Consider the following 27967-nt stretch of genomic DNA (forward strand, 5'->3'; position numbering starts at 1 on the left):
CTGATTCTAGGTCTGGGATACGTGGGAAAAGACCATTGAAACAAGAAACAGAATCCCACTTGACCTGTATTTCTTCCTTTATGTCTAAATAGGACTGTGTGTTCTGACCCAGAAAGCACTACAGGATGCATACTTTGTCAAAAACTATTTTTATTTAACATTTTTTGGCCTACTTAATACCATCAATAAATGCTTTAACCTCATATACCTAATGATTGTAAAATATTTACCATGTCATAACATCTGATATAACACTTATTTAATATAAAGACTAAACACAGCCAGCAGAGGCTGGCTGTGTTGTTTCAGCTGTGGTGGAAGGTGTTGTGAGTACAGTGAGCCTCACTGTTACTGTTTGCCCAGGCTGACCAGATAGGCCAGGAAGGTCATCCATGTCCACATCTCCAGGAGTGTTGTCATCACTGAGGGCTTGATCCTGAGGTGGAGAGGGAGTCTCTTCAGTGGCCAAGCTCTGGCCAGCTGCTCTGTCAGATCGACCTGTTATTGCTGGAAGAGTAGCATCTACATTGTTCGTGCCACAGTAAGTAGAGACCTAGGCTGACACAAAATAGGTAAAGATTACTATTGTGACCTATTTGTGTGGTATAGAAGTTGGTTACATGACATTTGGAGACAGACAATACATATTGTAGGATTGGGCAGCTCATTAGATGTGCTGATATGTATTGTTTTAGATTTAGGGATCAATATGACATATCCAAAACATCTCAACCAACACAATGTAGAAGTAACATGTGTATTTGGCAATTCCAAGGCCCTGTGTAGGTTTGAGGTACACACTTGGTATGGTGTCACTCATGGCATCAATGGTTTCAGTTGAGGAGACCAGGACACCATCAATAAAAGTAATCAGACATGTCTCTGAGTAGATCATTGTATGATCATTGCACAGTCCATGATAAGTGAACATCAGTTGTAACATGGTAGACAAGTAAATAGGGGCTAAAGGACTATTGTATCTTGCTCTGAGTTAAACTCACAGGGCCTTATGGTAATTGTAGACATTTCGATCTCAACTTACCAACACTTGACAAATGGTAACCTGCATGATAAGTGAACATCAGTTGTAAAATGGCAGACAAGTGAGCATGGGCAAAAGGACTATTGCATCTTGGTTAGAGTTACAGTCACAGGGCCTCATGGTAGTTGTAGAAACGTCTATCTCGACTTACCAACACTTGACAAATGGTAACCTGCATGGTAAGTGAACATCAGTTGTAAAATGGTAGACAAGTGAGCAGGGGCTAAAAGACTATTGCATCTGGTTAGAGTTACAGTCACAGGGCCTCATGGTAGTTATGGACATTTTTATCTCAAATTACTGAGACTTGACAAATGGTAACCTGCATGATAAGCAAACTTCAGTTTCAAGATGGCAGACAAGTGAGCAGGGGCAGAAGCACTATTGCATCTCACAGGGCCTCATGGTAGTTGGAGGCATTTCTATCTTGACTTACCACCACTGGCCAAATGGAAACCTGCATAATAAATGAACATCAGTTGTAAAATGGTAGACAAGTGAGCAGGGGAAAAGGACTATTGCATCTTGGTTAGAGTTACAGTCACAAGGCCTCCTGGTAGTTGTTTCAGACCGCCAAACTCGTAATCAGGGTCTAAATGTTTAAAATACACTACTTTTAAGATGATATTTATTTTTAAAAACCAGTATGTTTGTTTGGTTTTGGCCGTTAGTCTTGCAAACAATATTTTTACATAATTTTTTTAACACTATAAGTGTAGGATCACAATATTTTTTATAGCAACATATTTGTGTATTGATAGTAATGGCCACAATATTCTGTCAGTGATCCAATTCATTAATCACTCTTCTGTAAGCATCTGCCCCTCAGGACGCAGAGAGCCTGGTGCTTAGAGTGATGCCACTCAACCTTTCATGAGTGATTTTATTTGTAATTTTTTAAAAAAAGGGCAAATTGCTACTTGGCTTATGGGGCTGTTGCCTGGACCAGAAATAGCCCACTAAACCAAGTCTGGAGACGAGCTGATCTCATCCAGAAATGTACTCATCCCCAAGGAAGAGTGGTGTATGGATCCAAGGAAATCAAATGTGAACAAATATGTTGGCCACAGACAAAAATGTATATCTCAAACCTGAAGGAGTTCTATCTGCACCAACCAACTACTCAGCGGCAGTGTTACCCTTCAATATTTGAACGTGGTCAACAATATTCAAATACATCGATATTTGACTGCATCCAGTCTTGAGGTCATTAGGCTTCACATAAAATGAGTCAGACGCACGTTTAACTACTGAAGAGAGATACCGCTCTACCTGATCAGGACTGGCCTGGTGTTCCCACATACAGATTTTTTGTGTGTGGGAATACAATATGACTTTTAAAACTGCAGGTGGCTCAGGCAGGTGCCGTAGGCTAAAGCACAGATTGGCCCTTTACCAACACCCTTCTATTGCACAAGGGAACCAAGAGGAGGCTCTCTCTGCCTTGCTCCAGCCTCAACCTGCCCTCAGCCCCTTCTAACCAATGACCTACACCGGCCTCCCACTCTTATTTACCACCTGCATTGATGCAAATGAGAGCATTGGTTGGCATGGAATAGAGAAATTAATGGATAATCTGAGTCATAAGAAATGGGTTTATGTGGTTATTGCCCATTTCAAGGGATTTAATTCCATAGTACTGACACAATGTTGCAAAATCCTGGTAACAATGCAACACCCCATCCTGTGTATACAACAGAAAACACCTCCAGGGTGAAGGACCCCAATGTGTCACGCACCATATACACTTGCTAGCATCGCATATTTGGGGGCCAGTGAGATGTCTCAGTAAAAAGGGCAGTGAGGGTTTCAATCAGGTGCAGTAGAGAGGCTCCTTATTAGATATGCAGATAAAAAGCCTAAATCCCAATGCTTATACTCAGCTACATCCCGTAGGAGACAGTAATCTCTCATACTAAGGATGAGATTACATTTAATGCATACACATTTTTCCCCAAAATGCGCCTAGGACTCTACTGAGGTGCAACATCCGCGATGCTGTTTTTAGTAGAAAGATAGGAAGTCCACCAGAACGATGAAATCTGGAGCAGGGGTGCAAAGGAACAGTTCTGCAAGGTTATCAAACCCTACACACACTCAAAGTGGCCTTCCCCGGGATAACCTTAAAACACCAAAATGAGCTATCCAGGTTATAAATGGATAGTTCTTACTGAAAGTGCTAATATTGTACAGTGCCTTTATGATCCTTTGGATGAGAGCTGTGTCTTCATATTTTAAATGAAGTTTATTACTTGTTTGTTTATTTATCTATGTGTTTAATTCTCTGTGGTTTTATATTGCAAAGTAACCCAGATGGATGTCACAATGTTTCCGATTTACACAGCATTCTGGGAAGTTGGAACAATACATTTTAATTTTAAACAGTCTGGTAGGTTGAACTACCACAAACTCCATAATGGTGGCACAGTATTTTCTGGGATGTGTAGTGACTTGGGGCCATATTTATACGCCTAGTTGCGTCACACTTGCACCAGGAAACGTGGTACATGCACAAATGCTCAAAAATGGGATTTATGAAGCCACGTAAGGCTACTTGTGGGGCCCTGAGTGGCTTCACAAATCAGGTGTAACGCAACACAACGCAGTGCAAATTGCTGCGTTGCATTACTCTGCCCTGGTAGGACATTCCATGGGTGTTGCTTGGGTGTTCCATTGCAACTCCTATGGTTTTTGGCGCATTCTTAGATTTCCCAGGACTTGTAGATGTAGGAATGCGCCAAAATGATATGCCTTCTCAATGGAGGCATAACGAGGAGAAATATCCTTAGTTCTCCTCGATACTTTCTCTTTCTATGTGTGATGTATTCTGCAGCACCCATAGAAAGAGGACTATGCCTCAGGATTGTTTTTGTGCAGGAAGGTGCCTCTTTCTGTACAAAAACAATCCTGCATTCAGCTGAGTAACACCTGCACGATGTGCAAGTGTGCCTGCGTAAGAGGTAAGTAGCCCCTTGTGTGCCAGCGCTAGGGAAAGGACAGGAAAGTGTCGTATTGATACAAATGCGGACAATTCCTGCCCTTTTTCTTGTAACGCAGCGCAGCAAGGTGACTTGCTGCAATGCATTACTTTCCCATAAATATGGGCCTTGGTGTTTTTATACACTGCCCATTGAATGCGCTCAAACAGGATATGGTAGATTTCATATCCGGAGGCTTCTCCCTGTTTACTGCAAACAATTGTTCCTTGGGTCGATCTGTAAGCCTGTAGTCATCACCCAAGCAGTGATCTCGCATTTTTCTTCTGCTACAGTGACTTGCCGAGAGAAAGGATATGTGCCAACTAAGAATACCTGACATTGTGCCATTTCCTTTAGTTTCATGCAGGGACACCCTGTCACCACCCCTTTGGTGGCGCTTTAAACCGCAGCCTAGATGGCAATGCACTAGAACTGACTCTGACTGTGGTTTAACATTACCACAGGCAAAGTCTCTCATCTCAGTGGCATCTTTTAACCACTGTAAGAAGAAGATGCGGCTTGTGACTTATATACATATATATCATTTGTCCCACTGGGACATGGGTACTCGACGTAAGGCATGGCTAAACTAAGGCTGGCAATGCTGACAAAGTGGCAGTGTTGTAAATTGTCTTTGCAAAATTCAATTATTGTTGATTACTGCAGTAAAACAGAATGGACATCGGGAAAATCAATCGTCGCACAACAGCTCTTTAACATAACGTAATTCGGAGTCAAGAGCACCTTTTTACATATTTGCACTTCTCCAGCAGTCATGTATTTTAACCCCAGACCGTTCACAGAAAAATATGCAAAAATCACTCAATATAATGCGGCGTTACATATCATAAATTCCAAATAACACAGTGTGCCAACAACAAAAGAGCAGCCAATTTTACTCCTGTATTTGTAGCTTCAGTGGAATTCTCAAAGGATTCCAGAAGTACTCCATACAATTATATTTGTAGCTTTTCTATGAGTGTTCAGAAACATAATATGTATCCATGCAGAATTTACACCAGGTTAGAAGCTCAGAGAACGAAAATGCATCTCAGCTGTGTATAAACACGGGCTAATATTTGCTTTTCTACTCGGAACATTTTTTCCCCCTGGCAAAATTCTTTCCAGTATCTCCATGTTTCTATCGAGATTTACCTCTTCTCGTTCCAACTGTGGAAATGTTATGTTATGTTATGTTATGTTATACAGGTTTTTTGTATAGCGTGCGGCTACTCGAAAGAGTGTCCCGACGCTTTAAATTGCACGCTAATCGCAAAACACAACAGGGAAAAAGAACAGAAACAGAAAAAGAAGAGACCTGATAGGACCTGAAACTAAGAAGTGAAAAGCCAAGTTTTAAGCCCCTTCCTAAAGGCCAACAGGTTGGTGGTGCTGCGCAGGGACACAGGCAATTTATTCCACAGCTGAGGCGCTAAAAATTTAAAGGAGCGGCCACCGATGCGAGCTCTCTTCACGCGGGGCACTACCGCAAAAAACAAGGCTTCAGACCTAAGCGATCTGGCAGGACGATAAAAGGACAGCCTTTTCTGGAGATATTTTGCTCCAGATGTGTGCAAGGCTTTGTGTGCCAGGGTGAGAGATTTAAAAACTATCCGCTTCCGGACAGGAAGCCAGTGCAGAGCCTCCAAAAGGCCCGAGGCTCTGGCACGGCGAGATAGTCCAAAAATAGCACGTGCTGCCGAATTCTGAACAACCTGTAATCGTTGAAGCAGGTATTCTGGCAGGCCGAGATAGAGAACGTTGGAATAGTCTATTCTCGAGCCTATCATCGCCTGCACCGTGATCTTCCTGTGTTCCTCCGATAACAAGGGAAGGAACTTGCGGAGCATCCGGAGTAAGCCAAAGCAGGTCCCTGTGAGACCGATTACCTGCGAGCGTAGTGTGAGGCCATTGTCGATCTTAATCCCAAGGTTTTTCGCTACCTGGGACGAACTTGCTGGTGGAAACATGTTCGCAGGCCACCACACTTTCCAATCCGGGTCCGAGCTGCACCCAAAGAAGAGGATCTCGGATTTATCCGAGTTGCACTTGAGGCTGTTATGATGGAACCACTGAAACACAGCCTCAAGACAACCCTGGATCCTACCTCCATCGAAGTCCGCACCCCTTTCACAGGTAAAGAGGAGCTGGGTGTCATCAGCGTAAGAAATGATCTGGGCCCCGAAAGACTCCGCCAGGGCCGCCAGAGGGGTCATGAAGATATTAAATAGAGTTGGGCTCAGGACAGAGCCCTGAGGAACTCCGACACCCAAAGGCGACATCTCGGCGGAGCAAGCAGAAGCCCAGACCGATTGTCGACGGCCTGCTAGGAAAGACCGAAACCACTGGAGCACCGTCCCTCGAAGACCAATCTCTGAGAGTCTAGCAAGCAGACCCTCATGAGGGACGGTGTCAAAGGCCGCCGACAGGTCTAACATCACCAGCATCGCTCTCCCACCCGAATCCAACACCTCCTTTATCGCCTCCGAGACTTCCAGGAGGGCTGTTTCGGTGCTAAGATTGGCGCGAAAACCCGACTGGGTAGGGTGCAGTAGGTCGTGGGCCTCCAAGTAATCGGCAAGCACCTTATGCACGTGCTTTTCAATGACCTTCGCCAAAGCCGGCAGAAGCGAGATAGGTCTATAATTCGCTAACACCTCCACATCCAGACCTGGCTTTTTAAGCAGGGGAATGATCATTGCCTGCTTCCAGGACTGGGGAACCACACCCTGTGCAAGAGAACAGTTCAACAGGGGGTTCACAAGTGGATTAATGACAGCCGCCATTTTAGCCAGGAATTTTGCGGGGCAGGCATCCCGAGGGGAACCTGACTTCAGTCCCACCATCAGGTCAAATGAAGCTGTCAGCGAGAGAAGAGGGAAAGCTGCCAAGGCCACACCGGCGTTCAGTCGGGTAGCAGCGGCATTCTCCGCCAGACCTGATACCTCAGGATCCAACACAAGGAAGGAGTCCTGGATCCGCTGGATCTTGGAGGTGAAAAAGTCCGCAATCGCCCTGACCCAGGACGCAGGAGGGGGGGTCTGGGCGGGCGCTGCGCGAGAGGCTGTAAACTCCCGCACAATGGCGAAAAGCTCCTTACAGGAGTTGGAAGCGGCTTCAATTTTTCTAGCAAAATAAGCCTTCTTCTCCGCGAGGATGTTCCGATGGTACGCTTTCGCCAGAGACCTGTAGGCGAGTTTCGCCGTCGCGTCGTATTTCACGCGCCAAGCTCTTTCCGCTACCTTGCATTGCCGACGAGAGGCCGCCAATGCTTCCGTAAACCAAGGGGCAGAGGCACCTTTTCCGGGTTTGCGGAGGGATCTCCAAGGAGCAAGCTCATTGAGCCTCTCTGAGAGCCAGGCCTGCAAACGCTCCACATCCTCCTCTAAGTTCCCGGTTAAGGCACAGGGGTGATCAGCGCAGGACTGTGCCAACAATTCCGGAGTAATCCGGTGAAGTGGCCTGAATCCCCCTGAAGTCTGCCGGGGGACCCCGGCAGGCTTCCCAGCATCTGAGAGATAAAATCTCACCAGCCTGTGGTCAGACCAAAGCACCTGGGTGGGGGCCAACATCTCTATAGGGATCGTAGAGAAGGTCAAATCCAGGGTATGTCCCTTCTCATGGGTCGGCCCAACATGATAAGGAACCAGGCCCATAGGGGCTGTGACCTCCAACATTTTCATCGCATCGGGGTCCGTTTCCACGTCCATATGGACGTTGAAGTCCCCGGCGACAATGCAATGTTCTGATGTAAGTAACAAAGAAGAGGTCACCGACTGGAACTCTTCAAAAAAAGAGCCCAAGGGCCCTGGCGGCCGATAGACTAGAAGACCCTTCATCGATTGGTGTGGTGAAAGGACAATGGCAAAGGCAAGGGATTCGCAATCCTTGATCGCGACCGATGGAATGATGGTGCAAGTGACCCTTTTGTTAACTATTAATGCCACACCACCTCCACGCCCCTTCGACCTATCCTGCCTGAAGATGTTATACTCAGGCGGGATAGCAGTGACAATATCTGGGTTAGACGCCTCGCCGAGCCACGTCTCAGTGAGCATTAGGAACAGGGGTTTTTCTGACTCTAGCAAATCAAAAACATCCAGAGCGTGCCGGCCCAGAGATCGAGTGTTGAGCAGTAGGCCCAGATGTTTAGCGCAAACCGCCGCCTTCTGTGGCACATCGCCAAGATGTTTCTGCGGGCGCCAGCCACACTCCGGGCAGCAATGCTTGCCCTTGTGGCGAGCAGGAAAAACCGTCCGGCAGAAACCATTAATGTACTGCCAAGACCGAAGTTCCGGACCCGAGTAGTGTAGCATGGTGCTCAAAAAGCAAGCTAACTCGAGCCGAATGGTCGCGTCCTGCCCGTCGCCTCAAACGCCTCCGGAACGCTGACGGGCGCAGACGGGCAGGACTCCGGCACGACTCAGGCTAAGCGAGGGCTACCACCTGCGCGTACCGCTGCGCGGAGAAGGCGACTTTAAATAGGCTCTCCCGTCACCCTATGCGCGCGAGACCGCTCCAAGATGGCGTCCGCCGCTGAGAATGATGCCCCAAGCCAAAATGGCACCCAAGATCGATCCCCGGATCCCGGACCCACCAAAGTGGTGGTGCTTAGAGGCGCTAGGAGCGCTTTTTTAAATGCAGTAAGGGGCCAGAGGGCACGCGCTACAAACAGGCAGCAGCTCGAGGTAATGCAATTAAAAGCAGGGGTAAGTGCAGCAACAAAATACAAACCCAAGATACAAAACGGGACAGTAGTTAAAAACACAGCGCTAGTGCAGCGCGAGCTATGCAGAGTGGTAGATGGTCAGGGACACCGCCCCACAAGGAGCCGCCTTAAATAGGCTCTCCCGTCACCCTATGCGCGCGAGACGGCTCCAAGATGGCGTCCGCCGCTGAGAATGATGCCCCAAGCCAAAATGGCACCCAAGATCGATCCCCGGATCCCGGACCCACCAAAGTGGTGGTGCTTAGAGGCGCTAGGAGCGCTTTTTTAAATGCAGTAAGGGGCCAGAGGGCACGCGCTACAAACAGGCAGCAGCTCGAGGTAATGCAATTAAATGCAGGGGTAAGTGCAGCAACAAAATACAAACCCAAGATACAAAACGGGACAGTAGTTAAAAACACAGCGCTAGTGCAGCGCGAGCTATGCAGAGTGGTAGATGGAAATCAATTTTTACCTGCCATAAATAGGTTGTCAGTTGCACCATGCCCAGGACGGCGAACTACCTGGTAGGAGCATGTGAGTTCCCACCAACCTAAGGGTTTGTGTCCATTCACCCACTTTTTCTGGATGGTCCACAAATATCCCTGGAACACACACAATCAAATGGACATCAGTCCATACCTGTTCAGATGCAAAAATCACTCATGCTTGTGGAATTTCCATATTCCAAAACTTGATGAGAATTCACTAGTCATAGTATAAGGTTTCGTATTTTGTCCTCAATAATGCATTTATTTGCTGACCCACGTTGACCTCAGGTGTGCGAATACGTTGGCAAATCAGGCCCAATTTAATTGTGTTTACTACCTCATAGGGTTGCACAGAGATACCACTTGACACCAATAGAAACAGCACATTTGCATGGGCCAAACGGGATCGCGTTGAATCTTTAGAAGGCGAATGCGAGTCTCAATCACGCTGTACTACTGAAGAAAGAGAATTAGCTTACTGTTCAGAATGTTAAACAGCAGTTTTTGCTGAGTGGTGGAACTCTGGAGGAATTATCACCCCATTAAAATGTTTGCTGGTAAATAGGAAGCTTCCTCCTCAAGGCCTTTCAATTAACTCAAATGTGCAGCACTTGTGCGACTACTTCTGCGAGAGCAGTGTGTCTTGTTTAGTGAGAATAAAATGTGATTTGGGAGCCGCTCTAGGATTGACTCGGTGCAGAGCCCTAACGGAAAGTGATGCCGCACTCCCCTTCCCCGTCGTTGTGCAGCAAATGAAGAGGGGCCCCAGAGTCTGCCATATCTCACTGATACACACTGATCTTGGGCGGGATGGGTCCGCCCTTAAGGGTCCCAACCAGGGCCGTACTGGGAACAGTAACCAGCCCTGGCAGATTGCCGCTCGGACCAGCCCCGGGAGAAGAGGTGCGGGTGATAGTGAGAAGTACTGTTCCCGTGTTTCTTACAGGGGGCTGATATTGCAGCACTGCTGCAAAACCGGCCCCAGTAATAAAATCGGCCCCAACAGGTACAGATCTGGCCCCCACCCCTTCGGCTCACCGGGGTAATGCCCTGTGCCCACTAGGGCCAGTCCGATCCTAGTCACAACCCCACCGCCCCCACCCTCACCTCCACCGCCACAGGGGCTGAAGAGGCTTGAATTACACCCGTGACTCTATGGAGGAAAGTGCGTCAGTGTTCAGTGGTGATGGAACAATTTTCAGATTGTGGAGGCTGCTGCTGCCATCAATGTTACGTCACCGAATTTACAGCTTTCTTGAAAAACCAAAGTGTTACGTAAACAACAGGTGTAGCAAATGTGTCCATTTAAGCAGGAGTACGGTAGGGTTTTTATATGTGCACAGGGGTGCATTTTGAGGCACAATGTCCAAAATAAATGAGTAAATCATGGAGTGGTAGAGCACTATTCTGCTGCGGCAGCTCCAAATGCAATGCGGAGAGATGCCCCACTTGCTCAGAGCCAGCAGCTGAAAAATAAAACAATATTTTATTGTTGTTTTATTTTTGAGCTGCTGGCTGAGTCAGCATGTGTAGGGAGGGACAGGGTCAGTTCACAGGAGGGAGGAGGAACGAAGTTGTCTGTCCACTTCTAAGTGCGCATGTCTGTTTGGCTGGCTGTCTTAGGCCGGCCAAATAGACATGCACAGTTGGGTTTCTCCAAACCAGCTGTATTGCACAGCCGGATTGGAGAAACAGCACAGGCTCCCTGTGCCTGAGTGTGCGTTAAACCAGCCCGCTCAGGCCAATCCCCTCGCTGCTCTCATGCTATCGGTAATAGCATGAGAGCAATGTGGGGATTGCACATGCAGTCTCTGATGCTGTCCCAGTGTCTGCTGGGACCAGGAAGCAGCAGAACACCGAGGCACGAGGGGCCAGCAGCTTCAGGTAAGTCGTTTTTTAAATGGTTACCCCCACACATTCCCCGTCCCACGTTCCCCCGCACCCCACCACTTTTTATTTATGTTGGCCACCGCTGCTACCTTGTAGGGAGTTCACATTTTTCATTGGCATAGCTTCTTCGAATAGCCATTAAAATTGCATGTCCTCTTCAATTGATCATTAAATTGGTATCAGGCGTCTAGCTTTACTGCTAAACCTGTATGGCACACAAACAACAACTTGTGGAAAGTTGGTTTCTATGCATACTTATCACACAAGTACATTGTCTTGGTTTCTTTTGACTCCATTAAAGTGATTGTATTCAACACAATTAGAAAATAAGAATATGCCTTATTTACAATTATTTCAGCTTTTTTGTGTGCTAGAAAGCATTTGACGTAATGCACCCTTCTCCATTCACATGCTCTCCACGCCAGGGGGATTGTCACTTGGTTGCAAAACTCACACACTTTGCACTAAGGTAAGGTAAAAGTAACACAAATCCACTAATCTCCAACACACACGATTTTTTATAAAGCATCGCCTGGCATTTGACCCCTGTCTTTGAATATACAACAAAAGCTACCAAATAAAAGAAAAGTGGAAGGATTCTATTTTGATCATTCTCCTTTTGTTCTTCAGCAAGCTTATTCTGGGGATGCAGCACCTCCTGCACCCCTGGTTCCAGCATTCGTGCCAGTGTTGGACAGAAATAGGTTTTCTTTGAAAATATTGCACAAACTTATCTACCAATCAAACGAATGTTGTGTGTTTTGGTGGATGCTAGAAGATGGTAAATTAGGTGTGTATTTACATATGTCTGAATTATACTCTATAGACCAGGGATCTCCAACCTTTTCTGTTATAAGATGTTCAATGAAAATCACCCAAACTACTAATATTGGTGATGTAATAGTTACCACCCCATCCAAGATTGTCAGCAGTGATCACATGAGTGCATCCGGCAGGGTTGTCAGCAGTAAAGTAAAAAAAAGAATTATCGATTTGGAATGCCTCTACAAGGGTAATACATAACAGCCATAGCTGTATTCCGGGTAGCATCCCAAGGTACTATTGAGTAATCTGTCTCTCCAACATCACTTGATTTATTACTCAAATAATACCTTTAAATATATTTTGAACATTCAACTATAATTCTCCAAACATCAGATTATGAGTTCTGAAAATACACACATTTTCGTCTCAATTATGCATTTTATAATCTTTCTATAAATATATTGATTCAACCTAGCGAATGCTTCTTTATTAGGCTGGGCTGACCACAAGAGAGCTACTTACAGGTTGATGGAGAGCTACTGATGCCTGAGTTTACGCCTGCCAAGAGCTCAAAAAAGGAATCCTGGTACTGTAAATTGGGATATTATAGTGTACTTCTCCAGTATGACGTGAAGAAATACACAAAAAATATAAACAAGGAAACCCTATTGATCAGAAGGGACCAAGGGTACACGGTTATTTAGAAGAAACAAGGTCCCATTCAAAAATAGATACAATTTTAAATATCACAATTTTCCAATCAAAAATTGGATTTAATGTTTTATTCAGAAGATGAATTAAGATATAATACAGTTGCTAAGAACAAGAATGCACGTGGTGAAATAAGTGAGCAGCCCGTGAGTAGTCAAGGAAATCAGCCGATTTCCTAACCGCAGGCAAGTGACTTAAAAAGTGACTTTTTGTGTATCAGAAATAAAGATTATTTAAAGTCACAATTGAGAAACATCTCATACTCTGAATAGAAAATTCCAGTGTAGCATCAAGAGATTAGAGATGTAGGTCGACGACGTTTCGATCCCCAATTTGATGGTGGGATCTCTTCAGGACTAAAAAGGGTGATGGAATGCCTGGGAAAGTGAGCCTGGGTGGGTAAGGAAGAGGGGGGTGGGGAGAAAAAAGGGAAGGAGTTAATTTGCGGGAAAGGAAAGGTAAAGGAGTTGTGGGTAATAGCATAGTGTGGTGCATTGAAGCATAAAGTTATGCCGAAGGGGGAGAGCGGTGTATATCTTAAGGATAATAGTAAGAGGGATTGAAGGTGAGGGAATTTACCGGAGTGGGTGTGTGAGTGAAGGAAATAAACGAAGGTAGGGATAACCAGAAGGGGCGTGGGATGGGGTGGTGCCAAGAGAAGAAGGGAGGAGGAAAAGATAGAGGAACTTACTGTACAGGGGACAGCTGAAAAGGCAAATTAATGCAGGAGCCGTACTAGGCACGTTGTTCAATTGCAGCAGAGAGTGCAAATCATCGCGCACGTTACTCGATAGCAGTTCTGGAGAGGTGAGGGGTACTCCTGTGTTAGATAGGGAGAAGGGTGGGAGAATAAGGAGTGAGGGAGTGTCACTGTGTCGTTCTGGTGCCAGGGGAGGGGAGGGGAGGGTGATAATTACTTGGAGGGTTAATGCTTCAAGCGCTCCTGGATGAGCCTGTGCGGGGGGGCACAGTCGTGAGAGATCGAGCGGTGGTTGTTCTAATGGCGGGAAAAGGGGAGGGAAACGGTAAGGAATTGCCGAGAATGGCGAATAGTAAAACCAGAGCGGTGGCCGGTAGTGAGGTAGGATCGCAATTACCTGGAATTAGAACAAGGTCAGTATGGAATCTTCCTGGTGCGGCAAAAACTGCAATAATTATCCGCGTGTAAGTGAAACTTCGTGCCAGAAGGAATTAAAGGCAGCCCATGATGGCGGATCTAGGGGTGGGAATAAATAGAATGGTTGCTGCTGAGGCGGACAGGAACGAAGGGTGACAGGGAACCAGTAACCGTAAGTGAGGCGATTGAGTTACCTGAATGGAGATCGGCTCAGTCTGCACAATCTGCGTTGCGAGGACGATACTCGAATGGAGGTTCCGGGTCTGCAGCTAGTGACGGACCGGAAGGGGCAGTCATAAGGAAGTCTCCTATGTAGGAGGTGGGGGCGTGTCCTGAATGTGGATGATGTGAAAAGGGAGAAAGGACACGGAAGGGGAGCAGTGTCATGTGGATACAGAGAGGAATGAGGAGAAAGGTGCAGTGCACCAGGGAGAGGGTCCTGGCGAGCAGTGATAAGATAAATTTAAAATTTAGAGAAATAAGCAGGAAGGACCAGGAGATTGTAGGGAAAGGTAATAAGGGGAGGAAGGATGATGAATCAGTAAATAAGGTATGAGGTGGGTGGAAAGGGGGAAAGAAAAGGCACTGATGGCAAGGGAGTGTAGTGTTGGTGTGGGGGGTAGAATGCAGTGAGTGCGGGAAAAGGGGAGGAAGGGAAACGGTGGGGGGCCGGGGGGGGGGGTTGGGATTAGAATTGGAATAAAGGGGATAAAGGTTAAAAAGGGGGGGGGTTTGTTGTTGGTTTCGTTGGCATGGGATTAAGGTCAGTCACAATAGGTGTACAAATTAATCATACAATGATAATATTACAGAAGATTGGACCAGTCCTCCAGGCGGTTGAGCCCGGTGTGAAAACTGTCAGTACTAATTATCCATTTTAGTTCTTCTTTGTCCAGAATAACAGCAATGTTAGTGTTCCTTATGGGTTGATGTATTACGTTAATGACTTGCCATTTGATGTCGTCCTCCGTGTGGTTCAGGGTGATGAAGTGGTCCACAAGTGGCGCATTCGGTGTTTTACAGCGTATACGACTTCTGTGCTGGCAAATCCGGATCCTGATCTTTTGGGTTGTTTGTCCAACATAAATCAAATCACAAGGGCAGGTAATAGCATATATCACATTGGCAGTGTTACAATTTGAGAAATATGAAAGAGTGACATCAGTGTTACCATGCACAAATTTTTTCGTGTCTTTAGTGAAGTTACAAACACTGCAGTTCCCGCACTTAAAATTGCCTAATAGTGGTGGTAGACCCCAGGCACCTCTGAGGGATTGGTCCTTAGTTTTGGTGGGGAGTGCGGCCCTGACAAGATGGTCTTTTATGTTTTTGCTTTTTTTGAAAGCGAAAAGGGGGCGTTCAAACTTCAAACTGCCGGCATTAATTGTAGGCCAGTGTTTAAGAATACTCTTCCTAACTGTGTTAGAGATAGGTGAAAAAGTGGTCACACAGACTATCCTATCGTCCCTTCTTTTTTCTTTGGGACTAAGTAGGGTTTCCCTTGGGCAGTACCAGGCCCTTTTGAGGGCTTTTTTCACAAGTTTACGTGGGTAGCCTCTGTTGGTCAATTTTTTGGAAAGGATAGAGGCCTCCGCAAAATAGTCTTTCTTAAGATAACAGTTGCGGCGTATCCTTAGGAATTGTGAGTAGGGAAGGGAGTCTCGTAAGGCTCTGGGATGATGGCTGTTGTAGGATAGTAGGGTGTTTTTTTCTGTGGGTTTGCGATAAAGTGTGGTATAAAGACCGCCATTGTAATCTATAATGGATAGGTCAAGAAAGGCAATCTCATTTTTGCTATTATTTGCAGTGAATTTGAGGCCATTGCAGTGTGAGTCGAGCCAATCCTTAAATTCAGATAGGTTCTCTTCACTGTTGTTCCAGATCAGGAAAATATCGTCGATGTACCGCTTCCATTCTAGAATGGAATTTCTGAAGGGATTCATGGGAGATAGTATGCGGTGGGTTTCAAGCCAATCCATATAAAGTATGGCAAAATTTGGAGCAAAAACGGCACCCATACTGGTACCCTTCACTTGTTGATAGTAGTTACCATCGAATAAGAAAAAATTCCTAGTCAAACAAATTTTGAGGAGTTTTATGATAAAAGAGGTAGGGACAGCGTGGGGTTGGGGTCTGGAGTTGAGGGTAATGCCAATTATGTCAATGCCTTCCTCTTGAGGGATGTTTGTGTATAATGATTCCACATCAAGGGTGCATAGTAGATGGTTAAGAGGGTCAAAGGGGAGTTCTTCTACAAGATTAACCATAGCCATGGTGTCCTTGATATAGCAAGATGTTTGGGGTACGAAGTCCCTAATGAAAAAATCAATGTAATTCCCAAGGGGTTCAAGTATGGAACCGCACCCAGAGACGATAGGTCGTCCCGGGGGGGTGGTGGCGTTTTTATGAATCTTCGGTAGGGTGTAAATAACCGGTGTACGTGGAGATTTTGTATTAAGGTACACATATTCCTTTTTACTCAGGTAGCCTTGATGAATGCCCTCCTCTGTAGCATCGAGGATCAGTTTTTGTATCTCACTGGTGGGATCACAGGGAAGTTTTAGATAGTGTTCAGGTATAGATAGTTGCCTTAGGATCTCTTGTTTGTATATATCTATATCTTGGAGAACAATCCCTCCACCCTTATCAGCAGGCTTGATAATTAACTTGTCCATATGTTTGAGTTCTTGTAGAGCAGACTTCTCTTGAATTGTGAGGTTGTATGGGATAAATCTGCGTGTGTGTTCAAGCTCTGAGATTTCCTTAAGAATAAGTTTTTCAAAGGTGACTATCTCAGCTGGAATACTGTTGTTGGGTGGGGCGAAAGTTGAGGGAGGGCGGAATGTCGTGAAAGCAGTGGAAGGAATATAGGTAGTATCTTGAAAGAATGCTTGTAGGCGTATTTTCCTAAAGAACTGTAACAGTTCGATCTGTAGTTGTAGGAAGTCTGGTCTAGTGGTAGGGATGAATGAAAGTCCTTTGCTTAGTACCGCAATTTCATTCTCCGAGAGTTGGTGATTGGAAAGGTTAAAAATAGGAATGGCTTCTGGGGCAGGCATGGTGGTACTAGGTACGTTGTTGTGGTGAGGCCTGGTGTTAGTAATATGGGCGAAATTGTGGGCAGATTGAGATAGCTGAGGATTTACCACTGGTAATATCTCTGGCGTGTCTGCCTGTCCCCTGGAGTACTGTACCAACGAGGTGGACGTGATCTTCCGCGAGTTGGCTGGCGGCCCTGTTCTTGGCCTAAAAAATGAGTATTTCCTCTACCTCTGGATGTACTGGGGTCCTCAGTTGAGTCTGAGTTCTCAGATGAATCGGCCGATGTATCTGAAAAGCTGACTATATTCTGTTGCTTGTTAAATCTTCCCCAGGGGCGCTGTATTCTTGGGCCCAGGTATGCTCTATTTGTGTAGAAGTCTTCAACTAGATAGGGGTATGTTCTCTCTATCTTATAGTTCTTCACGTCTCGTTTGACTTTGGTGATTTTTTTATTTTGTTCAATTCTGTGGAATTCTGACAAGGTTTTCTCAACTTTATCTAGGAGTAATTTTGTGTCTGGGATACTACTGTTTTCTTTAATCTGTTTTTCAATGTCTTTGATTTCCAACTCTAGTTTCTTGGCTTCTTCATTGGCTATGTCAATGCCCAGCACCATCCAGTGCCTTGAGCAGGTTGTACCAATGTGACTAAATCCTGTCAGATATTTTTTAATTTCAGTGAAGACCCCTGGTATGTTGCGTACTTGTAGGCCTACTGGTATTGTGTCTGACTTCAGGTATTCGGTTAGCATTCGAACCATAAGTTGTAACCTTATAAATTTTTTGGTCAATTTTTCTAGTTGATCAAAGATAGTGCTCTCAACTGTACTCGTATTATTTGTAGTCTCGGTGAAGAGCGAGGGACCCTCTAATATTCTTTTAATATACTCATCGGAATATAGAGGGGCATGTTGTGCCATACCAACTAGGTGGTGATGGAATGGGAAGAGGTGATGGAAGGGGGGGAAAAAAGAAAAGGGGGGGGGATTGTTGGTTGTTTGGAAGGGGTGCCCACTAAATCTAGTTTAGTAAGGGGGAATACAGTACGAATTCCTTGCAATCCAGCGATTGCGCTTATGTCAAAAAATATAAACAAGGAAACCCTATTGATCAGAAGGGACCAAGGGTACACGGTTATTTAGAAGAAACAAGGTCCCATTCAAAAATAGATACAATTTTAAATATCACAATTTTCCAATCAAAAATTGGATTTAATGTTTTATTCAGAAGATGAATTAAGATATAATACAGTTGCTAAGAACAAGAATGCACGTGGTGAAATAAGTGAGCAGCCCGTGAGTAGTCAAGGAAATCAGCCGATTTCCTAACCGCAGGCAAGTGACTTAAAAAGTGACTTTTTGTGTATCAGAAATAAAGATTATTTAAAGTCACAATTGAGAAACATCTCATACTCTGAATAGAAAATTCCAGTGTAGCATCAAGAGATTAGAGATGTAGGTCGACGACGTTTCGATCCCCAATTTGATGGTGGGATCTCTTCAGGACTAAAAAGGGTGATGGAATGCCTGGGAAAGTGAGCCTGGGTGGGTAAGGAAGAGGGGGGTGGGGAGAAAAAAGGGAAGGAGTTAATTTGCGGGAAAGGAAAGGTAAAGGAGTTGTGGGTAATAGCATAGTGTGGTGCATTGAAGCATAAAGTTATGCCGAAGGGGGAGAGCGGTGTATATCTTAAGGATAATAGTAAGAGGGATTGAAGGTGAGGGAATTTACCAGAGTGGGTGTGTGAGTGAAGGAAATAAACGAAGGTAGGGAGAACCAGAAGGGGCGTGGGATGGGGTGGTGCCAAGAGAAGAAGGGAGGAGGAAAAGATAGAGGAACTTACTGTACAGGGGACAGCTGAAAAGGCAAATTAATGCAGGAGCCGTACTAGGCACGTTGTTCAATTGCAGCAGAGAGTGCAAATCATCGCGCACGTTACTCGATAGCAGTTCTGGAGAGGTGAGGGGTACTCCTGTGTTAGATAGGGAGAAGGGTGGGAGAATAAGGAGTGAGGGAGTGTCACTGTGTCGTTCTGGTGCCAGGGGAGGGGAGGGGAGGGTGATAATTACCTGGAGGGTTAATGCTTCAAGCGCTCCTGGATGAGCCTGTGCGGGGGGGCACAGTCATGAGAGATCGAGCGGTGGTTGTTCTAATGGCGGGAAAAGGGGAGGGAAACGGTAAGGAATTGCCGAGAATGGCGAATAGTAAAACCAGAGCGGTGGCCGGTAGTGAGGTAGGATCACAATTACCTGGAATTAGAACAAGGTCAGTATGGAATCTTCCTGGTGCGGCAAAAACGGCAATAATTATCCGCGTGTAAGTGAAACTTCGTGCCAGAAGGAATTAAAGGCAGCCCATGATGGCGGATCTAGGGGTGGGAATAAATAGAATGGTTGCTGCTGAGGCGGACAGGAACGAAGGGTGACAGGGAACCAGTAACCGTAAGTGAGGCGATTGAGTTACCTGAATGGAGATCGGCTCAGTCTGCACAATCTGCGTTGCGAGGACGATACTCGAATGGAGGTTCCGGGTCTGCAGCTAGTGACGGACCGGAAGGGGCAGTCATAAGGAAGTCTCCTATGTAGGAGGTGGGGGCGTGTCCTGAATGTGGATGATGTGAAAAGGGAGAAAGGACACGGAAGGGGAGCAGTGTCATGTGGATACAGAGAGGAATGAGGAGAAAGGTGCAGTGCACCAGGGAGAGGGTCCCGGCGAGCAGTGATAAGATAAATTTAAAATTTAGAGAAATAAGCAGGAAGGACCAGGAGATTGTAGGGAAAGGTAATAAGGGGAGGAAGGATGATGAATCAGTAAATAAGGTATGAGGTGGGTGGAAAGGGGGAAAGAAAAGGCACTGATGGCAAGGGAGTGTAGTGTTGGTGTGGGGGGTAGAATGCAGTGAGTGCGGGAAAAGGGGAGGAAGGGGAACGGTGGGGGGCCGGGGGGGGGGGGGGTTTGGATTAGAATTGGAATAAAGGGGATAAAGGTTAAAAAGGGGGGGGGGTTTGTTGTTGGTTTCGTTGGCATGGGATTAAGGTCAGTCACAATAGGTGTACAAATTAATCATACAATGATAATATTACAGAAGATTGGACCAGTCCTCCAGGCGGTTGAGCCCGGTGTGTAAACTGTCAGTACGAATTATCCATTTTAGTTCTTCTTTGTCCAGAATAACAGCAATGTTAGTGTTCCTTATGGGTTGATGTATTACGTTAATGACTTGCCATTTGATGTCGTCCTCCGTGTGGTTCAGGGTGATGAAGTGGTCCACAAGTGGCGCATTCGGTGTTTTACAGCCTATACGACTTCTGTGCTGGCAAATCCGGATCCTGATCTTTTGGGTTGTTTGTCCAACATAAATCAAATCACAAGGGCAGGTAATAGCATATATCACATTGGCAGTGTTACAATTTGAGAAATGTGAAAGAGTGACATCAGTGTTACCATGCACAAATTTTTTCGTGTCTTTAGTGAAGTTACAAACACTGCAGTTCCCGCACTTAAAATGGCCTAATAGTGGTGGTAGACCCTAGGCACCTCTGAGGGATTGGTCCTTAGTTTTGGTGGGGAGTGCGGCCCTGACAAGATGGTCTTTTATGTTTTTGCTTTTTTTGAAAGCGAAAAGGGGGCGTTCAAACTTCAAACTGCCGGCATTAATTGTAGGCCAGTGTTTAAGAATACTCTTCCTAACTGTGTTAGAGATAGGTGAAAAAGTGGTCACACAGACTATCCTATCGTCCCTTCTTTTTTCTTTGGGACTAAGTAGGGTTTCCCTTGGGCAGTACCAGGCCCTTTTGAGGGCTTTTTTCACAAGTTTACGTGGGTAGCCTCTGTTGGTCAATTTTTTGGAAAGGATAGAGGCCTCCGCAAAATAGTCTTTCTTAAGATAACAGTTGCGGCGTATCCTTAGGAATTGTGAGTAGGGAAGGGAGTCTCGTAAGGCTCTGGGATGATGGCTGTTGTAGGATAGTAGGGTGTTTTTTTCTGTGGGTTTGCGATAAAGTGTGGTATAAAGACCGCCATTGTAAGCTATAATGGATAGGTCAAGAAAGGCAATCTCATTTTTGCTATTATTTGCAGTGAATTTGAGGCCATTGCAGTGTGAGTCGAGCCAATCCTTAAATTCAGATAGGTTCTCTACACTGTTGTTCCAGATCAGGAAAATATCGTCGATGTACCGCTTCCATTCTAGAATGGAATTTCTGAAGGTATTCATGGGAGATAGTATGCGGTGTGTTTCAAGCCAATCCATATAAAGTATGGCAAAATTTGGAGCAAAAACGGCACCCATACTGGTACCCTTCACTTGTTGATAGTAGTTACCATCGAATAAGAAAAAATTCCTAGTCAAACAAATTTTGAGGAGTTTTGTGATAAAAGAGGTAGGGACAGCGTGGGGTTGGGGTCTGGAGTTGAGGGTAATGCCAATTATGTCAATGCCTTCCTCTTGAGGGATGTTTGTGTATAATGATTCCACATCAAGGGTGCATAGTAGATGGTTAAGAGGGTCAAAGGGGAGTTCTTCTACAAGATTAACCATAGCCATGGTGTCCTTGATATAGCAAGATGTTTGGGGTACGAAGTCCCTAATGAAAAAATCAATGTAATTCCCAAGGGGTTCAAGTATGGAACCGCACCCAGAGACGATAGGTCGTCCCGGGGGGGTGGTGGCGTTTTTATGAATCTTCGGTAGGGTGTAAATAACCGGTGTACGTGGAGATTTTGTATTAAGGTACACATATTCCTTTTTACTCAGGTAGCCTTGATGAATGCCCTCCTCTGTAGCATCGAGGATCAGTTTTTGTATCTCACTGGTGGGATCACAGGGAAGTTTTAGATAGTGTTCAGGTATAGATAGTTGCCTTAGGATCTCTTGTTTGTATATATCTATATCTTGGAGAACAATCCCTCCACCCTTATCAGCAGGCTTGATAATTAACTTGTCCATATGTTTGAGTTCTTGTAGAGCAGACTTCTCTTGAATTGTGAGGTTGTATGGGATAAATCTGCATGTGTGTTCAAGCTCTGAGATTTCCTTAAGAATAAGTTTTTCAAAGGTGACTATCTCAGCTGGAATACTGTTGTTGGGTGGGGCGAAAGTTGAGGGAGGGCGGAATGTCGTGAAAGCAGTGGAAGGAATATAGGTAGTATCTTGAAAGAATGCTTGTAGGCGTATTTTCCTAAAGAACCGTAACAGTTCGATCTGTAGTTGTAGGAAGTCTGGTCTAGTGGTAGGGATGAATGAAAGTCCTTTGCTTAGTACCGCAATTTCATTCTCCGAGAGTTGGTGATTGGAAAGGTTAAAAATAGGAATGGCTTCTGGGGCAGGCATGGTGGTACTAGGTACGTTGTTGTGGTGAGGCCTGGTGTTAGTAATATGGGCGAAATTGTGGGCAGATTGAGATAGCTGAGGATTTACCACTGGTAATATCTCTGGCGTGTCTGCCTGTCCCCTGGAGTACTGTACCAACGAGGTGGACGTGATCTTCCGCGAGTTGGCTGGCGGCCCTGTTCTTGGCCTAAAAAATGAGTATTTCCTCTACCTCTGGATGTACTGGGGTCCTCAGTTGAGTCTGAGTTCTCAGATGAATCGGCCGATGTATCTGAAAAGCTGACTATATTCTGTTGCTTGTTAAATCTTCCCCAGGGGCGCTGTATTCTTGGGCCCAGGTATGCTCTATTTGTGTAGAAGTCTTCAACTAGATAGGGGTATGTTCTCTCTATCTTATAGTTCTTCACGTCTCGTTTGACTTTGGTGATTTTTTTATTTTGTTCAATTCTGTGGAATTCTGACAAGGTTTTCTCAACTTTATCTAGGAGTAATTTTGTGTCTGGGATACTACTGTTTTCTTTAATCTGTTTTTCAATGTCTTTGATTTCCAACTCTAGTTTCTTGGCTTCTTCATTGGCTATGTCAATGCCCAGCACCATCCAGTGCCTTGAGCAGGTTGTACCAATGTGACTAAATCCTGTCAGATATTTTTTAATTTCAGTGAAGACCCCTGGTATGTTGCGTACTTGTAGGCCTACTGGTATTGTGTCTGACTTCAGGTATTCGGTTAGCATTCGAACCATAAGTTGTAACCTTATAAATTTTTTGGTCAATTTTTCTAGTTGATCAAAGATAGTGCTCTCAACTGTACTCGTATTATTTGTAGTCTCGGTGAAGAGCGAGGGACCCTCTAATATTCTTTTAATATACTCATCGGAATATAGAGGGGCATGTTGTGCCATACCAACTAGGTGGTGATGGAATGGGAAGGGGTGATGGAAGGGGGGGAAAAAAGAAAGGGGGGGGGGGGATTGTTGGTTGTTTGGAAGGGGTGCCCACTAAATCTAGTTTAGTAAGGGGGAATACAGTACGAATTCCTTGCAATCCAGCGATTGCGCTTATGTCAAAAAATATAAACAAGGAAACCCTATTGATCAGAAGGGACCAAGGGTACACGGTTATTTAGAAGAAACAAGGTCCCATTCAAAAATAGATACAATTTTAAATATCACAATTTTCCAATCAAAAATTGGATTTAATGTTTTATTCAGAAGATGAATTAAGATATAATACAGTTGCTAAGAACAAGAATGCACGTGGTGAAATAAGTGAGCAGCCCGTGAGTAGTCAAGGAAATCAGCCGATTTCCTAACCGCAGGCAAGTGACTTAAAAAGTGACTTTTTGTGTATCAGAAATAAAGATTATTTAAAGTCACAATTGAGAAACATCTCATACTCTGAATAGAAAATTCCAGTGTAGCATCAAGAGATTAGAGATGTAGGTCGACGACGTTTCGATCCCCAATTTGATGGTGGGATCTCTTCAGGACTAAAAAGGGTGATGGAATGCCTGGGAAAGTGAGCCTGGGTGGGTAAGGAAGAGGGGGGTGGGGAGAAAAAAGGGAAGGAGTTAATTTGCGGGAAAGGAAAGGTAAAGGAGTTGTGGGTAATAGCATAGTGTGGTGCATTGAAGCATAAAGTTATGCCGAAGGGGGAGAGCGGTGTATATCTTAAGGATAATAGTAAGAGGGATTGAAGGTGAGGGAATTTACCAGAGTGGGTGTGTGAGTGAAGGAAATAAACGAAGGTAGGGAGAACCAGAAGGGGCGTGGGATGGGGTGGTGCCAAGAGAAGAAGGGAGGAGGAAAAGATAGAGGAACTTACTGTACAGGGGACAGCTGAAAAGGCAAATTAATGCAGGAGCCGTACTAGGCACGTTGTTCAATTGCAGCAGAGAGTGCAAATCATCGCGCACGTTACTCGATAGCAGTTCTGGAGAGGTGAGGGGTACTCCTGTGTTAGATAGGGAGAAGGGTGGGAGAATAAGGAGTGAGGGAGTGTCACTGTGTCGTTCTGGTGCCAGGGGAGGGGAGGGGAGGGTGATAATTACCTGGAGGGTTAATGCTTCAAGCGCTCCTGGATGAGCCTGTGCGGGGGGGCACAGTCATGAGAGATCGAGCGGTGGTTGTTCTAATGGCGGGAAAAGGGGAGGGAAACGGTAAGGAATTGCCGAGAATGGCGAATAGTAAAACCAGAGCGGTGGCCGGTAGTGAGGTAGGATCGCAATTACCTGGAATTAGAACAAGGTCAGTATGGAATCTTCCTGGTGCGGCAAAAACGGCAATAATTATCCGCGTGTAAGTGAAACTTCGTGCCAGAAGGAATTAAAGGCAGCCCATGATGGCGGATCTAGGGGTGGGAATAAATAGAATGGTTGCTGCTGAGGCGGACAGGAACGAAGGGTGACAGGGAACCAGTAACCGTAAGTGAGGCGATTGAGTTACCTGAATGGAGATCGGCTCAGTCTGCACAATCTGCGTTGCGAGGACGATACTCGAATGGAGGTTCCGGGTCTGCAGCTAGTGACGGACCGGAAGGGGCAGTCATAAGGAAGTCTCCTATGTAGGAGGTGGGGGCGTGTCCTGAATGTGGATGATGTGAAAAGGGAGAAAGGACACGGAAGGGGAGCAGTGTCATGTGGATACAGAGAGGAATGAGGAGAAAGGTGCAGTGCACCAGGGAGAGGGTCCCGGCGAGCAGTGATAAGATAAATTTAAAATTTAGAGAAATAAGCAGGAAGGACCAGGAGATTGTAGGGAAAGGTAATAAGGGGAGGAAGGATGATGAATCAGTAAATAAGGTATGAGGTGGGTGGAAAGGGGGAAAGAAAAGGCACTGATGGCAAGGGAGTGTAGTGTTGGTGTGGGGGGTAGAATGCAGTGAGTGCGGGAAAAGGGGAGGAAGGGGAACGGTGGGGGGCCGGGGGGGGGGGGGGGTTTGGATTAGAATTGGAATAAAGGGGATAAAGGTTAAAAAGGGGGGGGGTTTGTTGTTGGTTTCGTTGGCATGGGATTAAGGTCAGTCACAATAGGTGTACAAATTAATCATACAATGATAATATTACAGAAGATTGGACCAGTCCTCCAGGCGGTTGAGCCCGGTGTGTAAACTGTCAGTACGAATTATCCATTTTAGTTCTTCTTTGTCCAGAATAACAGCAATGTTAGTGTTCCTTATGGGTTGATGTATTACGTTAATGACTTGCCATTTGATGTCGTCCTCCGTGTGGTTCAGGGTGATGAAGTGGTCCACAAGTGGCGCATTCGGTGTTTTACAGCCTATACGACTTCTGTGCTGGCAAATCCGGATCCTGATCTTTTGGGTTGTTTGTCCAACATAAATCAAATCACAAGGGCAGGTAATAGCATATATCACATTGGCAGTGTTACAATTTGAGAAATGTGAAAGAGTGACATCAGTGTTACCATGCACAAATTTTTTCGTGTCTTTAGTGAAGTTACAAACACTGCAGTTCCCGCACTTAAAATGGCCTAATAGTGGTGGTAGACCCTAGGCACCTCTGAGGGATTGGTCCTTAGTTTTGGTGGGGAGTGCGGCCCTGACAAGATGGTCTTTTATGTTTTTGCTTTTTTTGAAAGCGAAAAGGGGGCGTTCAAACTTCAAACTGCCGGCATTAATTGTAGGCCAGTGTTTAAGAATACTCTTCCTAACTGTGTTAGATATAGGTGAAAAAGTGGTCACACAGACTATCCTATCGTCCCTTCTTTTTTCTTTGGGACTAAGTAGGGTTTCCCTTGGGCAGTACCAGGCCCTTTTGAGGGCTTTTTTCACAAGTTTACGTGGGTAGCCTCTGTTGGTCAATTTTTTGGAAAGGATAGAGGCCTCCGCAAAATAGTCTTTCTTAAGATAACAGTTGCGGCGTATCCTTAGGAATTGTGAGTAGGGAAGGGAGTCTCGTAAGGCTCTGGGATGATGGCTGTTGTAGGATAGTAGGGTGTTTTTTTCTGTGGGTTTGCGATAAAGTGTGGTATAAAGACCGCCATTGTAAGCTATAATGGATAGGTCAAGAAAGGCAATCTCATTTTTGCTATTATTTGCAGTGAATTTGAGGCCATTGCAGTGTGAGTCGAGCCAATCCTTAAATTCAGATAGGTTCTCTACACTGTTGTTCCAGATCAGGAAAATATCGTCGATGTACCGCTTCCATTCTAGAATGGAATTTCTGAAGGGATTCATGGGAGATAGTATGCGGTGTGTTTCAAGCCAATCCATATAAAGTATGGCAAAATTTGGAGCAAAAACGGCACCCATACTGGTACCCTTCACTTGTTGATAGTAGTTACCATCGAATAAGAAAAAATTCCTAGTCAAACAAATTTTGAGGAGTTTTATGATAAAAGAGGTAGGGACAGCGTGGGGTTGGGGTCTGGAGTTGAGGGTAATGCCAATTATGTCAATGCCTTCCTCTTGAGGGATGTTTGTGTATAATGATTCCACATCAAGGGTGCATAGTAGATGGTTAAGAGGGTCAAAGGGGAGTTCTTCTACAAGATTAACCATAGCCATGGTGTCCTTGATATAGCAAGATGTTTGGGGTACGAAGTCCCTAATGAAAAAATCAATGTAATTCCCAAGGGGTTCAAGTATGGAACCGCACCCAGAGACGATAGGTCGTCCCGGGGGGGTGGTGGCGTTTTTATGAATCTTCGGTAGGGTGTAAATAACCGGTGTACGTGGAGATTTTGTATTAAGGTACACATATTCCTTTTTACTCAGGTAGCCTTGATGAATGCCCTCCTCTGTAGCATCGAGGATCAGTTTTTGTATCTCACTGGTGGGATCACAGGGAAGTTTTAGATAGTGTTCAGGTATAGATAGTTGCCTTAGGATCTCTTGTTTGTATATATCTATATCTTGGAGAACAATCCCTCCACCCTTATCAGCAGGCTTGATAATTAACTTGTCCATATGTTTGAGTTCTTGTAGAGCAGACTTCTCTTGAATTGTGAGGTTGTATGGGATAAATCTGCGTGTGTGTTCAAGCTCTGAGATTTCCTTAAGAATAAGTTTTTCAAAGGTGACTATCTCAGCTGGAATACTGTTGTTGGGTGGGGCGAAAGTTGAGGGAGGGCGGAATGTCGTGAAAGCAGTGGAAGGAATATAGGTAGTATCTTGAAAGAATGCTTGTAGGCGTATTTTCCTAAAGAACCGTAACAGTTCGATCTGTAGTTGTAGGAAGTCTGGTCTAGTGGTAGGGATGAATGAAAGTCCTTTGCTTAGTACCGCAATTTCATTCTCCGAGAGTTGGTGATTGGAAAGGTTAAAAATAGGAATGGCTTCTGGGGCAGGCATGGTGGTACTAGGTACGTTGTTGTGGTGAGGCCTGGTGTTAGTAATATGGGCGAAATTGTGGGCAGATTGAGATAGCTGAGGATTTACCACTGGTAATATCTCTGGCGTGTCTGCCTGTCCCCTGGAGTACTGTACCAACGAGGTGGACGTGATCTTCCGCGAGTTGGCTGGCGGCCCTGTTCTTGGCCTAAACAATGAGTATTTCCTCTACCTCTGGATGTACTGGGGTCCTCAGTTGAGTCTGAGTTCTCAGATGAATCGGCCGATGTATCTGAAAAGCTGACTATATTCTGTTGCTTGTTAAATCTTCCCCAGGGGCGCTGTATTCTTGGGCCCAGGTATGCTCTATTTGTGTAGAAGTCTTCAACTAGATAGGGGTATGTTCTCTCTATCTTATAGTTCTTCACGTCTCGTTTGACTTTGGTGATTTTTTTATTTTGTTCAATTCTGTGGAATTCTGACAAGGTTTTCTCAACTTTATCTAGGAGTAATTTTGTGTCTGGGATACTACTGTTTTCTTTAATCTGTTTTTCAATGTCTTTGATTTCCAACTCTAGTTTCTTGGCTTCTTCATTGGCTATGTCA

The sequence above is a fragment of the Triturus cristatus genome, chromosome 2_2, assembly GCF_964204655.1.
Source record: "Triturus cristatus chromosome 2_2, aTriCri1.1, whole genome shotgun sequence".
Classification (NCBI taxonomy): domain Eukaryota; kingdom Metazoa; phylum Chordata; class Amphibia; order Caudata; family Salamandridae; genus Triturus; species Triturus cristatus.